Raw genomic sequence first — 14,035 nt, 5'->3', positions numbered from 1 at the left:
TCCTCCCACTCACTTCGAGAGAAACTCCTTCTCTAGAAAGTTTCCGAATTTAGCAACAAAAGTCTTGCCTTCGGATCTGTGATAGAAGGTGTATCCAATAGTTTCCTTTGGATATCCTATGAAGACACATTTCTCCGATTTGGGTTCGAGCTTATCAGGTTGAAGTATTTTCACATAAGCATCGCAGCCCCAAACTTTTAGAAATGACAACTTTGGTTTCTTGCCAAACCGCAGTTCATAAGGCGTCGTCTCAACGGATTTTGATGGTGCCCTATTTAACGTGAATGCGGCCATCTCTAGAGCGTATCCCCAAAATGATAGCGGTAAATCATAGATCGCACCATATCTAGTAAAGTACGATTACGACGTTCGGACACACCATTACGCTGTGGTGTTCCGGGTGGCGTGAGTTGTGAAACTATTCCACAATTTTTCAAATGTACACCAAACTCGTAACTCAAATATTCTCCTCCACGATCAGATCGTAGAAACTTTATTTTCTTGTTATGATGATTTTCAACTTCACTCTGAAATTCCTTGAACTTTTCAAATGTTTCAGACTTATGTTTCATTAAGTAGATATACTCATATCTGTTTAAGTCATCTGTGAAGGTGAGAAAATAACGATATCTGCCACGAGCCTCAATATTCATCGGACCACATACATCTGTATGTATGATTTCCAACAAATCTGTTGCTCTCTCCATAGTACCGGAGAACGGTGTTTTGGTCATCTTGCCCATGAGGCACGATTTGCAAGTACCAAGTGATTCATAATCAAGTGGTTCCAAAAGTCCATCAGAATGGAGTTTCTTCATGCACTTTACACCGATATGACCTAAACGGCAGTGCCACAAATAAGTTGCACTCTCATTATCAACTCTGCATCTTTTGCCTTCAACATTATGAATATGTGTGTTACTACTATCGAGATTCAACAAGAATGGACCACTCTTCAAGGGTGCATGACCATAAAAGATATTACTCATATAAATAGAACAACCATTATTCTCTGATTTAAATGAATAACCGTCTTGCATCAAACAAGATCCAGATATAATGTTCATGCTTAACGCTGGCACCAAATAACAATTATTTAGGTCTAATGCTAATCCCGAAGGTAGATGTAGAGGTAGCGTGCCGACTGCGATCACATCGACTTTGGAACCGTTTCCCACGCGCATCGTCACCTCGTCCTTAACCAATCTTCGCTTGATCCGTAGTCCCTGTTTCGAGTTGCAAATAATAGCAACAGAACCAGTATCAAATACCCAGGTGCTACTGCGAGCATTAGTAAGGTACACATCAATAACATGTATATCACATATACCTTTGTTCACCTTGCCATCCTTCTTATCCACCAAATACTTGGGGCAGTTCTGCTTCCAGTGACCAGTCTGCTTGCAATAGAAGCACTCAGTTTCAGGCTTAGGTCCAGGTTTGGGTTTCTTCTCTTGAGTAGAAACTTGCTTGCCGTTCCTTTTGAAGTTCCCCTTCTTCTTCCCTTTGCCCTTTTTCTTGAAACTAGTGGTCTTGTTGACCATCAACACTTGATGCTCCTTCTTGATTTCTACCTCCGCAGCTTTCAGCATCGCGAAGAGCTCGGGAATAGTCTTGTTCATCCCTTGCATATTATAGTTCATCACGAAGCTCTTGTAGCTTGGTGGCAGTGATTGAAGAATTCTGTCAATGACGCAATCATCTAGAAGATTAACTCCCAATTGAATCAAGTGATTATTATACCCAGACATTTTGAGTATATGCTCACTGACAGAACTGTTCTCCTCCATCTTGCAGCTATAGAACTTATTGGAGACTTCATATCTCTCAATCCGGGCATTTGCTTGAAATATTAACTTCAACTCCTGGAACATCTCATATGCTCCATGACGTTCAAAACGTCGTTGAAGTCCCGATTCTAACCCGTAAAGCATGGCACACTGAACTATCGAGTAGTCATCAGCTTTGCTCTGCCAGACGTTCATAACATCTGGCGTTGCTCCTGCAGCAGGCCTGGCACCCAGCGGTGCTTCCAGGACGTAATTCTTCTGTGCAGCAATGAGGATAATCCTCAAGTTACGGACCCAGTCCGTGTAATTGCTACCATCATCTTTCAACTTTGCTTTCTCAAGGAACGCATTAGAATTCAACGGAACAACAGCACGAGCCATCTATCTACAATCAAACATAAACAAGCAAGATACTAATCAAGTACTAAGTTTCATGATAAATTTAAGTTCAGTTAATCAAATTAATTAAAGAACTCCCACTTAGATAGACATCCCTCTAATCCTCTAAGTGATTACGTGATCCAAATCAACTAAACCATAACCGATCATCACGTGAGATGGAGTAATTTTCAATGGTGAACATCGTTATGTTGATCATATCTACTATATGATTCACGCTCGACCTTTCGGTCTCCGTGTTCCGAGGCCATATCTGTATATGCTTGGCTCGTCAAGTATAACCTGAGTATTCCACGTGTGCAACTATTTTGCACCCGTTGTATTTGAACGTAGAACCTATCACACCCGATCATCACGTGGTGTCTCAGCACGAAGAACTTTCGCAACGGTGCATACTCAGGGAGAACACTTCTTGATAATTTAGTGAGAGATCATCTTATAATGCTACCGTCAATCAAAGCAAGATAAGATGCATAAAAGGATAAACATCACATGCAATCAATATAAGTGATATGATATGGCCATCATCATCTTGTGCTTGTGATCTCCATCTCCGAAGCACCGTCGTGATCACCATCGTCACCGGCGTGACACCTTGATCTCCATCGTAGCATCGGTGTCGTCTCGCCAAGCTTATGCTTCTACGACTATCACTACCGCTTAGTAATAAAGTAAAGCATTACATCGCGATTGCATTGCATACAATAAAGCGACAACCATATGGCTCCTGCCAGTTGCCGATAACTCGGTTACAAAACATGATCATCTCATACAATAAAATTCAGCATCATGTCTTGACCATATCACATCACAACATGCCCTGCAAAAACAAGTTAGACGTCCTCTACTTTGTTGTTGCAAGTTTTACGTGGCTGCTACGGGCTTAAGCAAGAACCAATCTCACCTACGCATCAGAACCACAACGATAGTTTGTCAAATAGACTCTGTTTTAACCTTCGCAAGGACCGGGCGTAGCCACACTTGGTTCAACTAAAGTTGGGGAGACAGTCGCCCGCAAGCCACCTATGTGCAAAGCACGTCGGGGGAACCGGTCTCGCGTAAGCGTACGCGTAATGTTGGTTCGGGTCGTCTCGTCCAACAATGCCGCCGAACCAAAGTATGACATGCTGGTAGGCAGTATGACTTATATCGCCCACAACTCACTTGTGTTCTACTCGTGCATATAACATCAACATAAAAAACCTAGGCTCGGATGCCACTGTTGGGTTTCGTAGTAATTTCAAAAAAATTCCTACGCACACGCAAGATCATGTGATGCACAACAACAAGAGGGGAGAGTGTTGTCTACGTACCCACGCAGACCGACTACGGAAGCGTTGACACAATGTAGAGGAAGTAGTCGTACGTCTTCACGATCCAACCGATCAAGCACCGAAACTACGGCACCTCCGAGTTCGAGCACACGTTCAGCTCGATGACGATCCCCGGACTCCGATCCAGCAAAGTGTCGGGGAAGAGTTCCGTCAGCATGACGGCGTGGTGACGATCTTGATGTACTACAGCAGCAGGGCTTCGCCTAAACTCCGCTACAGTATTATCGAGGACTATGGTGGCTGGGGGCACCGCACACGGCTAAGGAATAGATCACGTGGATCAACTTGTGTGTTTCTGGGGTGCCTCTGCCTCAGTATATAAAGGACTAGAGGGGGGAGGCTGGCCGGCCAAGCTTGGCGCACCAGGAGAGTCCTACTCCCTCTGGGAGTAGGATTCCCCCCCCCCCAATCCTAGTTGGAATAGGATTCGCGGAGGGGGAAAAGAGAGAGAGAGGGGGCCGGCCACCTCTCCTAGTCCTAATAGGCCTAGGGGAAGGGGGAGGCGCGCAGCCCATGTAGGGCTGCCTCTTCTCTTTTCCACTAAGGCCCATCATGGCCCATTTAGCTCCCGGGGGGTTCCAGTAACCTTCCCGGTAATCCGGTAAAATCCCGATTTCACCTGGAACACTTCCGATATCCAAACATAGGCTTCCAATATATCAATCTTTACGTCTCAACCATTTCGAGACTCCTCGTCATGTCCGTGATCACATCCGGGACTCCGAACAACCTTCGGTACATCAAAATGCATAAACTCATAATATAACTGTCATCGTAACCTTAAGTGTGCGGACCCTACGGGTTCGAGAACAATGTAGACATGATCGAGACATGTCTCTGGTCAATAACCAATAGCGGGACCTGGATGCCCATATTGGCTCCTACATATTCTACAAAGATCTTTATCGGTCAGACCGCATAACAACATACGTTGTTCCCTTTGTCATCGGTATGTTACTTGCCCGAGATTCGATCGTCGGTATCCCATACCTAGTTCAATCTCGTTGCCGGCAAGTCTCTTTACTCGTTCCGTAATACATCATCTCGCAACTAACTCATTAGTTGCAATGCTTGCAAGGCTTATGTGATGTGCATTACCGAGAGGGCCCAGAGATACCTCTCCGACAATCAGAGTGACAAAACCTAATCTCGAAATATGCCAACCCAACATGTACCTTTGGAGACACCTGTAGTACTCCTTTATAATCACCCAGTTACGTTGTGACGTTTGGTAGTACCCAAAGTGTTCCTCCGGTAAACGGGAGTTGCATAATCTCATAGTTACAGGAACATGTATAAGTCATGAAGAAAGCAATAACAACATACTAAACGATCGGGTGCTAAGCTAATGGAATGGGTCATGTCAATTAGATCATTCTCTTAATGATGTGATCCCGTTAATCAAATAACAACTCATTGTTCATGGTTAGGAAACATAACCATCTTTGGTTAACGAGCTAGTCAAGTAGAGGCATACTAGTGACACTTTGTTTGTCTATGTATTCACACATGTATTATGTTTCCGGTTAATACAATTCTAGCATGAATAATAAACCTTTTATCATGATTATAAGGAAATAAATAATAACTTTATTATTGCCTCTAGGGCATATTTCCTTCAGCTCGAACCTGGGTAAACATCGTGTGCCCTGTCTGCTGTTACCATCAACCTTAGACGCATAGTTCAGGACCCCCTACCCGAGATCCGCCAGTTTTGACACTGACAGCGGCCCAGGTGGCGTCGCGAGGCTCTGTGACATAAAACCACTGTTGTTGCCACCCCTTGACGGTCTCCACGAAGGTACCCTTGGGCCATGTGACATTGGGCAGCTTGCTCACCATGGCGCCTCCGCACTCTGCATGTTGACCATCCACCACCTTCGGCTTCACGTTGAAAACCTTCAATCATAGTCCAAAGTGGGGAGGGATACAGAGGAAGGCCTCGCACATGACAATAAATGCCGAGATGTTGAGGAAGGAGTTGGGGGCTAGATCGTGGAAATCTAGCCTGTAGTAGAACATGAGCTCGTGGACGAATGGGTGGAGAGGAAATCCCAAACCGCGGACAAAGTGGGGGATGAACACGACCCTCTCATGGGGCTCTGGGGTGGGGACGATCTGTCCCTTGGCCGGAAGCCGGTGGGAGATTTCCTTGGCTAGGTACCCGGCCTCCCGGAGCCTGGTGATGTCCTTCTCCTTGACGGAGGAAACCATCCACTTGCCTTGCACTCTAGATCCGGACATGGTTGGAGTGCTTCTTGGAGATGGAAAGGATGGAAGCTTGGGCGCTGGAGCTCAAGAATGGATGGGCAGATAGGAAGAGGGCGTGGGTGAAAGAGGTGAATTCTTATACCTTTATAAAGGCAGTGAATATCAAGCGCCTCCACACTCGCCTTAAAACTCGCCTATTCCCCAAGGGTCGTGCAGGCGGCGCGGTTGGGTTACCCACGCTCGTATTGATGAGAATTCCGCAATAAGGGGACATGATATTTGTTTTGACAAGATGTGCCAATAAAATTGCATCTTGAAACATGGAGCGGGAGGCTAAAAAGGTTCGAAATAATGACCGGGCGATGACATGATGCCTCGCTACAAAAGTTGTCAGTGGATCGGACTCATAAAATATTATACTCTCTGCGGATATATGTGGTGTTTTTTTACAGAGCCGGACACGTTCTCTGTGTTTGAGAGATGTTTTGGAGTATTCAGAGGAGGAACCCGCCGTGCAATGTCGAAGACAATCTGCGCGTCGGGCACCTCGTCATTGAAGCCTGGTTCAAGGGCTACTGAGGGAGTCCTGGATTAAGGGGTCCTCGGGCGTATGACCAGTGTGACATGGGCTGGACTAATGGGCTATGAAGATACACGACAGAAGACTCTCTCCCGTGTTCGGATGGGATTCTCCTTAGCGTGGATGGCAAGCCTAGCATGCGAATATGAAGATTCCTTTCTCTGTAACCGACTTTGTACAACCCTAGTCCCCTCCGTGTCTATATAAACAGGAGGGTTTAGTCCGTAGAGGCAATCAAAATCTGACAGGCTAGATTTCTAGGGTTTTAGCCATTACGATCTCGTGGTACATCAACTCTTGTAACCCCCATACTCATCAATATCAATCAAGCAGGACATAGGGTATTACCTCCATCAAGAGGGCCCGAACCTGGGTAAAACTTCATGTCCATTGTCTCGTGTTACCATCAACCTTAGACACACAGTTTGGGACCCCCTACTCGAGATCCGCCGGTTTTGACACCGACAGGTACACCTTCTATCACAGATCTGAAGGCAAGATATTTGTTGCTAAGAATGGACCCTTTCTAGAGAAGGAGTTTCTCTCGAAAGAAGTGAGTGGGAGGAAAGTAGAACTTGATGAGGTAATTGTACCTTCTCCCGAATTGGAAAGTAGTTCATCACAAAAATCAGTTCCAGTGATTCCTACACCAATCAGTGAGGAAGCTAATGATGATGATCAACTTACTACCGAACCCCGTAGGTCAACCAGAGTATGATTCGCACCAGAGTGGTACGGTAATCCTGTTCTGGAGGTCATGTTACTTGACCATGACGAACCTACGAACTATGAGGAAGCGATGATGAGCCCAGATTCCACGAAATGGCTTGGCGCCATGAAATCTGAGATGGGATCCATGTATGAGAACAAAGTGTGGACTTTGGTTGACTTGCCCGATGATCGGCAAGCGATAGAGAATAAACGGATCTTCAAGAAGAGGACTGACGCTGACGGTAATGTTACTGTCTACAAAGCTCGACTTATTGCGAAAGGTTTTTGACAAGTTCAAGGGGTTGACTACAATGAGACCTTCTCACCCGTAGCGATGCTTAAGTCTATCCGAATCATGTTAGCAATTGCCGCATTTTATGATTATGAAATGTGATGCCCTCGATTCAATCGTACACTAATCATACACGCAAATGTGTACGATCAAGATCAAGGACTCACGGGAAGATATCACAACACAACTCTAGACACAAATTGAAATAATACGAGCTTTATATTACAAGCTAGGGGCCTCGAGGGCTCGAATACATAAGCTCGAAAACACAAGAGCCAGTGGAAGCAACAATATCTGAGTACAGACATAAGTTACACAAGGTTTGCCTTAAGAAGGCTAGCACAAAAGCAACATTGATCGAAAAGGCAAGGCCTCCTGCCTGGGAGCCTCCTAACTACTCCAGGTCGTCAGCGGTCATCACGTAGTAGTAGGCACCCTCGGGGTAGTAGTGATCATTAGTGGTGTCGTCTGGCTCCTGGGCTCCGACATCTGGTTGCATCAACTGGAAAGAAGAAGAAAGGGGGAGCAAAGCGACTGTGAGTACTCATCCAAAGTACTCGCAAGCAAGGATCTACACTACATATGCAACATTATCAAAGGAAGGTTGTATATGTGGAGTGGGTTGCAGAAATGCCAGAATAAGAGGGGGAGAAGCTAGTCCTATCGAAGACTAGCATCTTCTGGAAAACACCATCTTGCAGCAACAGGAGGGAGTAGAGTAGTATAAAGTAAAGTAGTAGTAGTGTTATCAACCTCGGCCAGAGATCCTTTCTCGACTCCCTGCGAGAAAGCAATCCCAGAGCCATACTATCCATTTCTCATATCCATGTCTCATCTCAAGTATCCAGTTCTAGCTGTATCGATCGGGATACAACTCCAAGTGTCCATTACCGTAGGACAGGCTATCGATAGATGTTTTCTTCCCTGCAGGGGTGCACCAACTTACCCACCACGCTCGATTAACTCCGGTCGGACACACTTTCCTGGGTCATGCCCGGCCTCGGCCAAATAATACGCCGCAACCCGACCTAGGCTTAATAGAGAGGTTAGCACGCCGGACTAAACCTATGCCCCCAGGGGTCTTGGGCCATCGCCCCGGGAACTCCTGCACGTTGCGTGGGCGGCTGGTGAGCAGACCTAGCTACCTCCTTAAAAAGGCAGGAGCTTACCAGTCCAACCCGCCGTGCACCGCTCAATCGCATGACGTCTATTAAGCTTTGGCCGATGCATATGATGCAGAACACCCATACAATGCCCACGTGATGGTTAGTGCTATCAGGCCAGAGGCCCCTCGGATCAAATATCCAAACCGTTAGTGTGTTGGTAGTGCGGTCACGAGCAGGACTCACGAAAGATGTGACCCCATCGCCCCGTCTCGAGTTCTTGTGGCAAGGGCTAAGAATGCCCGGTCACGCCTCGTAAGTATCTCGCGGGCACCTTCCAGGTCAACCCGACTCCACATCACTCGCTATTAAGCTCGCGCGGGTACCCCTCAGGACCGACCCGTCTTTAGTAACATGGTTCAGTGTACAGTCATAGTAACCATAGTAACTGTGTGTCTAACACCAAGGGGAAAACCCGAGGTTCACACTTGAGGGGTTGCACGACAAAGTCGTATCGAAAGTGGTTAAGGCGGAATCACCCTCGTTGACCATGACCGAATAGCTACACTACAGGGTTAACATCAGAAGTGTTGTAGAGGTCTCACCCTCGGCACTCGATAGTAACCTAGTAGTGTCGAGCAACTAAGGGGAAAGTGATGTGCGGTGCCTGGTCTTCGATCCCGTTGATCGGGTCTTCTGATAATCCAGCGGGGCAGTCGGGACAAAGTGGGGGTCTCTGATGGGTCTCTACCCAACCTATACTAAACAGTTTAGAATAAGCAGGTAGGTAACAACAACAGGTTACAATAAACAGGCTATGCATCAGAATAGGAGCAAACAATAACAGTAGCAAAATCTAATGCAAGCATGAGAGAATGGAATGGGCGATATCGGGATGATCAAAAGGGGGGGCTTGCCTGGAAGCTCTGCTGCAAAGGAACGGTCGTCAGTGACGTAGTCGATCACGGAGGCATCGTCGGTCTCGAGGTCTACCGGAGAGAAGAGGGGGAAGAAACAGTAAATACAGAGCAAACAGAGGTACCACTAAGCATGACATGACGAAAAGCAGAACTAGGGGTGCTCTAACGCAGTACTACGCGTTGTATACGGAGAGGAAAAACATCCGAAGAGGTTTTCCGGTGTTTGGCGTTTTTCAGGCAAAGGAAAAGAGAGGGAAAGTTCCATGTTCAGCATGCTAGGGGCATCTGACAGATGAACGGTCTGTGTATTCGAATTCGTTGGATTTTTCTGAGCAACTTTCATATATAAAAAAATTTCATCCGACTTATGATTTATTTTATATGAATTTCCAAAGTTTTAACTATTTTCTGGAATTTATATTAATTCAAAATTAAAAAAACAAAAACGCTAAGCGCACCCAGTGTAGTGCACCCAGGGGCTGACCAAAGGGTCCAGGGGGTCCCAGTTGACCAGTGAACATTTGACTGGTCAACAGGGGGTGGGGCCTCCTGTCATACACATAATAGCTAATAGCACTTTAACCTAGTTTAGTTAGCAGGTTAATTAAACTTAAAAAGTTAATTAAACAAGATTAAGTAATTATTTATTTATTTATTTATATTATTTTTAATCTCCTTTTTTAAAAAGGCCGGTGGGGCCTACTGGGCAGTGGCCCATAGGCCTTAGTGGGGCGTGGGCGAAACGGGGCGGAGCCCCAGGGGTGCGGGCATAGCCCGGCAGGGCGACGGGGAAAAGCCGGGCGCTGGCGTCGGCGGCCAGGGCCCGCGCGGTCGACGACCGGAGTAGGGCGGCGGGGTTAGGGAAGGGGAGCATGGCGCGGGGCAGCGAAGCAGAGCAGCACAGCAACGACAGTAGCAGATAGTGGCAGCAGCTGTAGAGAGCCGCGGCAGGAAGCAGCAGCGGGCAGGAGCAGGAAGCAGCAGTGCGCGACTGGAGCCTGAAGGCGCGCGCGGGGGAACTCGGGCGCGTGGGGCGTGGCAGGGCATGGCTGGCACGGCTGGGGGGCGGCAGGGCACGCAGGCGCGGTGCACGCTGGCGACCTTCCGACGCGACGAAGGTGCGCCGACAGGTCGTTTCCAGCGACGAGAGGACTCGCGGATGGGGGACTGCGAAAGCCTGGAGTGCGGAGAGTTCACCGGTGGTCCTGGTCCGTGCAGTAGTGGACTACACCGGCGACGGCGACGAGCTGATGCGGCGGGTGTGGGGGCACGGGCGCAACAGCGAGCACACGGGCTCCAAGCATGGTGGGGCGTACATGACGCAGGCAAGCACGAGCCGGGGCACGGGACCGCGAGGAGCACATGTAGGCGAGCAGCGACGCGGGGCTGGACGCGGTCACGGTCGCGGTGACCGCGGCCACTGGACGAAGACCGAGCAGCGCGAAGGATGGCCTACAGCGGTGAAACGAGGAGGGGGAAGAGGAGGACGAACGGCGGCTCACCGCGCGTCTAAGAAAAGCCCTTGACGGCTTTGTAGCGCAGGGGAGGCGACGAACGGAGCGATGAAGCTCTGGTGATCCGAGGCGGACGAAGGTTGAAGAAGACAGCGTTCTGGCGCTGTGGTGGAGACCAGCTCGTGTCCGTTGGCGTAGGGGGCGTAGTGTTCGACGACGGAGCTCGTGGACAACCTCCTAGGGCGCGGGGACGACGAAGAGCGCACGGGCGAGGTCGGTCATGGTGGCTGCGGTTCGGCCGAGCTCGAGTTCAAAAGAGGGGGGCGAAAGGAGGGGGAGAAGTGGCTGGGGGTTCGTTTGGGGTCGAGGGAGACACCCTTATCCCCTCCCAGGCGCCCCTGTAGAGCCGGGTGTCGGCCATCCGGCCATGGCGCCGCCGGATGGCTGCCACGCACAGGCTGTGCCTTTGTAGCTGGAAGTTAGGGATAGGCCAAGTGGGTTGGGCTGGCTAGCTCCTGTTCATAGTGGGCCAAATGTGCATAGTGCAATTTCAGTTTCTTACTTTTCTGTAAAAACATAGCTACTATTTTCTATTTATCTCAGTGTCCAAACCAATTTAGTTCTACATGATATCTTACATATAATTCAAATGGAATATTTTGGATGCTACACACAAGGTTTCATTTTTATATGGAAAAGTTTATATGATTGTTTATTTTGAAAAGGGCATTTTATTTGTTGTTGGAGCATTTATTAATTTTCTAGGGATTAATTGGTGAGTCAAATGATGTTGGTTCAACATGTTAAATGATCAGGGGAATTTATACTAAAATTTGAACATTTTAGTTTTATAGTTTGAATAAATAAATATTTGACTTGCAATTTAAAAATGAATTTTACTTTGATTTTGGACAAGTGGCCATTTGCATAGTAATCATGATGACATGGCCACGATTAGAGGGAGATTACTGTTGCATGATTCCCGGGGTGTTACATGAAATTTGGCAAATGGATGTCACAAGTGCATTCCTTAATGGATATCTTAAAGAAGAATTGTATATGATGCAACCAGAAGGTTTTGTCGATCCTAAAGGTACTAACAAAGTGTGCAAGCTCCAGCGATCCATTTATGGACTGGTGCAAGCCTCTCAGAGTTGGAATATACGTTTTGATAGTGTGATCAAAGCATATGGTTTTATACAGACTTTTGGAAATAATACAGAATTTCTGGATAGCACAAAAGGATACTTGAATAAGATTTTTTTTCAATGAAAGACCTCGGTGAAACTGCTTACATATTAGGCATCAAGATCTATAGAGATAGATCAAGATGCTTAATTGGACTTTCACAAAGCACATACCTTGATAAAGTTTTGAAGAAGTTCAAAATGGACCAGTCAAAGAAATGGTTCTTGCCTGTGTTACAAGGTGTGAGGTTGAGTCAGACTCAATGCCTGACCACTGCAGAAGATAGAGAGAAAATGAAAGTCATTCCCTATGCCTCAACCATAGGTTCTATCATGTATGCAATGCTGTGTACCAGACCTGATGTGTGCCTTGCTATAAGTTTAGCAGGGAGGTATCAAAGTAATCTAGGAGTGGATCACTGGACAGCGGTCAAGAACATCCTGAAATACCTGAAAAGGACTAAGGATATGTTTCTCATTTATGGAGGTGACAAAGAGCTCATCGTAAATGGTTACGTCGATGCAAGCTTTAACACTGATCCGGATGACTCTAAGTCACAAACCGGATACGTATTTATATTGAATGGTGGAGCTATCAGTTGGTGTAGTCCCAAGCAGAGTGTCGTGGCGGGATCTACATGTGAAGCGGAGTACATAGCTGCTTCGGAAGCAGCAAATGAAGGAGTCTGGATGAAGGAGTTCATATCCGATCTAGGTGTAATACCTAGTGCATCGGGTCCAATGATAATCTTTTGTGACAATACTGGAGCAATTGTCTTGGTGAAGGAATCCAGATTTCATAAGAGAACCAAACACATCAAGAGACGCTTCAATTCCATCCGCGATCAAGTCAAGGAGGGAGACATAGAGATTAGAAGGATACATACAGATCTGAATGTTGCAGACCCATTGACTAAGCCTCTCTCACGAGCAAAACATGATCAGCACCAAGACTCCATGGGTGTTAGAATCATTACTATGTAATCTAGATTATTGACTCTAGTGCATGTGGGATACTGAAGGAAATATGCCCTATAGGCAATAATAATGTTGTTATTTATATTTCCTTATATCATGATAAATGTTTATTATTCATGCTAGAATTGTGTCAACCGGAAACTTAGTACATGTATGAATACATAAACAAACGGAGTGTCCCTAGTATGCCTCTACTTGACTAGCTCGTTAATCAAAGATGGTTAAGTTTCCTAACCATAGACATATATTGTCATCTGATGAATGGGATCACATCATTAGAGAATGATGTGATGGAAAAGACCCATCCGTTAGCTTAGCATAAATGATCGTTTAGTTTTATTGCTATTCCTTTCATCATGACTTATACATGTTTCTCTAACTATGAAATTATGCAACTCCCGAATACCGGAGGAACACCTTGTGTGCTATCAAACGTCACAACATAACTGGGTGATTATAAAGATGCTCTGCAGGTATCTCCGATGGTGTTTGTTGAGTTGGCATAGATCAAGATTAGAATTTGTCACTCCGTGTATCGGAGAGGTATCTCTGGGCCCTCTCGGTAATACACATCACTATGAGCCTTGCAAGCAAAGTGATTAATGAGTTAGTTACGGGATGATATATTACGGAACGAGTAAAGAGACTTGCCGGTAACGAGATTGAACTAGGTATGATGATACCGACGATCAAATCTCGGGCAAGTAACATACCGATGACAAAGGGAACAACGTATGTGGTTATGCAGTTTGACCGATAAAGATCTTCGTAGAATATGTAGGAGCCAATATGAGCATCCAGATCCCACTATTGGTTATTGACCAGAAATGTGTCTCGGTCATGTCTACATAGTTCTCGAACCCGTAGGGTTCGCACGGTTAACGTTCGATGACGATTTGTATCATGAGTTATGTGATTTGGTGACCGAAGTTTGTTCGGAGTCCCGGATGAGATCACAGACATGATGAGGAGTTCGAAATGGTCGAGAGGTAAAGATTCATATATTGGAAGGTTACATTCGGACACCGGAATGGTTTCGGGAAGTTTCGGATAAGTTTTGGAGTACCGGGGGTTAC

The sequence above is a fragment of the Triticum dicoccoides genome, chromosome 2A (genome assembly GCF_002162155.2).
Source record: "Triticum dicoccoides isolate Atlit2015 ecotype Zavitan chromosome 2A, WEW_v2.0, whole genome shotgun sequence".
NCBI classification, from domain to species: Eukaryota; Viridiplantae; Streptophyta; class Magnoliopsida; order Poales; family Poaceae; genus Triticum; species Triticum dicoccoides.
The sequence above is the reverse complement of the archived record's forward strand: the minus strand, read 5'-3'. Positions refer to the sequence as shown.